The sequence below is a fragment of the Rhinolophus ferrumequinum genome, chromosome 10 (assembly GCF_004115265.2).
Source record: "Rhinolophus ferrumequinum isolate MPI-CBG mRhiFer1 chromosome 10, mRhiFer1_v1.p, whole genome shotgun sequence".
Taxonomy (NCBI): domain Eukaryota; kingdom Metazoa; phylum Chordata; class Mammalia; order Chiroptera; family Rhinolophidae; genus Rhinolophus; species Rhinolophus ferrumequinum.
The window spans coordinates 11,171,786-11,175,760 of NC_046293.1; positions in this window are offsets into that span (position 1 = coordinate 11,171,786).

Genomic DNA, 3,975 nt, shown 5'->3' on the forward strand with positions numbered 1-3,975 from the left:
CAGCCTGTAATCTAATCCCTCATCCCAAACTCTGCCCGAGAGTCTCCTTTGTTTGGGTTGTAGGCCAATGGGGCCCACATTGGCTTTATCCACTCGTCACACCCCGAAATGCAGAGTTTTACAGAACTCTTTTAGACACCTCCTTGAGTGAGTCATTTGAGAGTGTTTTCCTGTCGTAAAAGGAGTGTTGGTGGCGTGCCAGTGCTGGCTGCATGAATCTGAAGCTCTGGCCGGTGGATTCTCTCACTCTTTCCTTCCACACCCACCAAACTCTGGAGGCTCCTCGTCCCAGATGGCCCTTGGAGAGCACCTGGCTGCCTTTGACGGAGAGCCTGGCTCGAGGCCAGCCAAGGGCTCCAAGACACAGCTGGAGTGAGGAGCTGTTGCTTTGGGGTTTGCAGTGTGGGGCGGAAGATGGCAAACGCCACAGGGCCAGGCGGACCTGGGCTGGGATTCTGACCTTGTCACTAGTTGTGTGATTTTGAGGAAAGATATTCCTTTCTTCATCTGTAAATGGCGTCAGTGAGGATTCTCCCATTGGTCCAATTTATGTATCCTGGAGTTCCTTCCCGATGCCAGCAACTGCTGTGGGGATCAAGGCCATAATTTCCCCTAAGGGCCTGGGCCCAGCAAGTGCCATTTGACAGCTGTTTGTCTTCTTGTTCTTGTTCTTATCTTGTCCTTGCTTCCTGATCTTTCCTTTCTCTGGGGCCATAAAAATGGCCGGGCTGTTGGCACAGACTCCCCGGATGGGCCTGTGGGAGGATGGCAAGTAGAGCAAGGAGTCTGGAGACCCTGGGGTGGGAGGAAACACAGAGGGACCAGGGCTGCTGAGCTGGGGAAGACGAGGCTGCTGGAGACACAGTCCCTTCTGCTGGTACGCAAGAGGGGGTGTGGGAAAGGGTGGAGACATGGGGGCGCGCAGAGTGGCAGCCAGCACGTGGGCTCTGGAGCCAGGTGGCCAGGGTTCCAAGCTCCCATCTGCCGCATGGTATCTGTGCAGCTCTGGGCAGGTGATTGCTCAGTGTCTCACCTTTGCACTGGCGATAATCTAGACCCTTCAGGATTAGACGCATGTGTCCATCAGAATGGAGTTTGGCGTGTGGGAAGGATCCATAGATGTGGGTGTTATTCTAGGGGCCCCAGGGGGGAGCTTTGTGAGGAGGGCAGGCGGTGCAGTGGTTAGATCCATCGCAGCCCTTGGCCTTTGGGTCAGACCATCAGATTGAGGGTGTGAATTCGCCATCTGCTCCTTGCCAGCTGGGTGAGCATAGAAAAACAATGCGATTTCTCCCAAATCAGCTTCCTCGGCTATAGAAGAGGCAATGCTGACCATATACTTGAGACGTTTCATTGAGATCATATATGGGAAATACTTAGCAGAGAGGCTGGCACACAGTAGGTGATCAATATATGGTTGCTATCATTATGACTTTTATTAATAGATGAATGGGCCAGGGAGATGGATTTCAGCTCAGCCTAAAGAAGGGCTCTGGATGGAATCTCACCTCCAACAGTGGGGCTGGGCTGCCCTGCAGGTAATGAATGCCTTGTGAACAGAGGCATTCAAGCAGGGGCTGAGGGATCACTTGTCAGGAATGGAATGGAAGAAATCCATTAGTGAGAGGAAGCTGACTAGATCACACCCAATGTACCTTCCAGCTAGAAAATAAGGAGGCTCTTTACCAAGGCTTATTCGGTTGCCCAGCCAGAGAGGTTAACTCTTGGGGGGGTGGGGGGGGTGGAGGGGTGTTTACCTAACTGTGGGGGAAAATATTAACATGAGTCTCTAGAAAAAATGTTCTTAGTCAAATAAGCTTGGAAAGTGCTGTATTCTATGGTCCATCCTAGCAAGTCATGTGCATATCAGCGAGTTCAAGGCTCTGAGAAGTGTTGCAAATAATAAAAAAGTAACCCAAGGACTTTTATTTTGTTTTTAAATTGAGCCTCTATTCAGCTATTGCGAAGCCACTGTGTCCAACATAACATACTCTAGAAACATGGATCCAGGAGACTTCCCACCTCTGGGGGGATGAGTTGTGGTTAGATGAGTTGCCCAAGTTGGCGGCCCCAGCTCACACTGAAACCTGGACCCTCTCAGAAGCTCCTGGGCTCCTGAGCTCTCCTCTCCAACATCCTCCAAGAGGGTCTGTCTGTGTTTGTTACCTGAGGTGGCTTCTGGTACTGGTTCCTGTGAGAGATGGTGACCCAGGGAGGTAGGAGCAGTGTCCTCCAGGCCTCCATTCCCCTTATAAAGACACTCAGCTCCTTGGGGGTGGAGGTTGGCTCCCTCTGTGACGTCTGCCCTGCTTGTGCCCTGAGCAGCCAGGGCAGATTGCTTTCTGCGTCACACTTTCACCTTCGTGCTCATAGCACAGGGACAGTTTAGGAATTCACGGAACTGCGGAGGAAGTTGTTTACGATCTGACTCCCCTCCTAGAAAGTGAGTTTAGACACACAGCGGCCATGTCCATGTCATTTGCTGCCAAATCCCAAGCACTGCGGTGGCTTCTGGCACACAGTAGGTGCTCAGTGAGTGCTGGAATGAATGTCTCATTCCTGAGGGTCATCTGAAAGTTGAAACTGAACTTTGCTTTAGGGCCTTACATGCAGTTTCAGAGATCACATGCTGGATAAGAATACAACTTTGTCCTGGGCTTGATTGCATCGTTGTGAAATTTTCAAGGCAGGACCCAAGCCTGGAGAATCAGGGTGCCTGGGATTTCATACCCAACTGCTTCCCGACTCTGTCCCATGAAGGTCAGCTGCTGTTTTCCCACCAGCCTTCTCTTTCTGCCTCGGGGTTTTTCTTAGGTTAAATTAAATTTTTACTATTTTTTTTAAATTTAATGTTAGAAGAGATTTATATACAACTCACAAATTCTTTACAAAACTATCGCCAATCCTTACCCAATTAATAATTGTTTCTATGCAGACTTAGAAATTTTGCAGTGAAATAGGGTCTACAAAATATTTCTTTCAGAAAGCTATCATGATGCTAATTTAGGCAAAATAATGTTTAAAACTGAAATCTCTGTATGCAAGTGAGTGAGGTCTCAAACACCCGTTCTCTATCCCAGTGACAAAGTCATGGGAAAATGAACGTTAAACTGACTTACTGAGGAAACAATAAGTATCTATAAACTTCTCAAATTTTTTATAACTTTCAGCAGCAGCATTGTCATTACAAAGTATGGACAACCACATTATGTACTTAAATAAAATGAATGTTAATAAAATTAACATTCAAGAAATACAAATATTGTTGCAAAGAGACACCCCTTGTAAGACATATGAAAAAAAGTTTTTATTACACCAAAGGCTTATGGTATGGGCCATAGACCTTACAGGAGACAGTTTCTTCACACAGAATAATGATAATTTATCTGTTTTAAAAGTCAATAACATCTCTTTAGTAGTGTTGCTGGTAAAAAAAAAAAGATGCAAGTTCAAGATATGATGACAACACACAAAAGTGGCTGATAGTTTTGGTCTTTGTCTGAGAGGTACATACAGTCTGTAGTTTAACAAAGACTGGCTTTGACTCTTCAGTTCAAAAGCATACTTCTTTCCCAAAAGGATGCCTGTCCAACCGATACCAGAGAGCAGCATCTGAACCACCAACTTGAAAGGGATATGGCTTAATGAAGAAGAAAATAGTAACCGATTTACGTCAAAGATTAGGAAGCAACATCAAGGTCAAAATGTCTGAAATCACAAGGAATCTAAAAATTCAATGGTTTGAAAATTTCCCCCTGAGCTTTTCATGGGTGCTTTTCATACGCAGTCTCTAGTAAAACAGACGCATTCTGTCATACCAAATTGTACGTGGAAATGTTATGCTGCTTGGTGCTGAAAACAGATAAGTTACGTCTCGCACAGCACAAAGCGGTAGCAATTACGTTTCACGGTCAGGTTTGGTGAGATGAAATCCTGTAGAAGACTCCTTATTTTGTTTCCCTGCTCCTAATACCC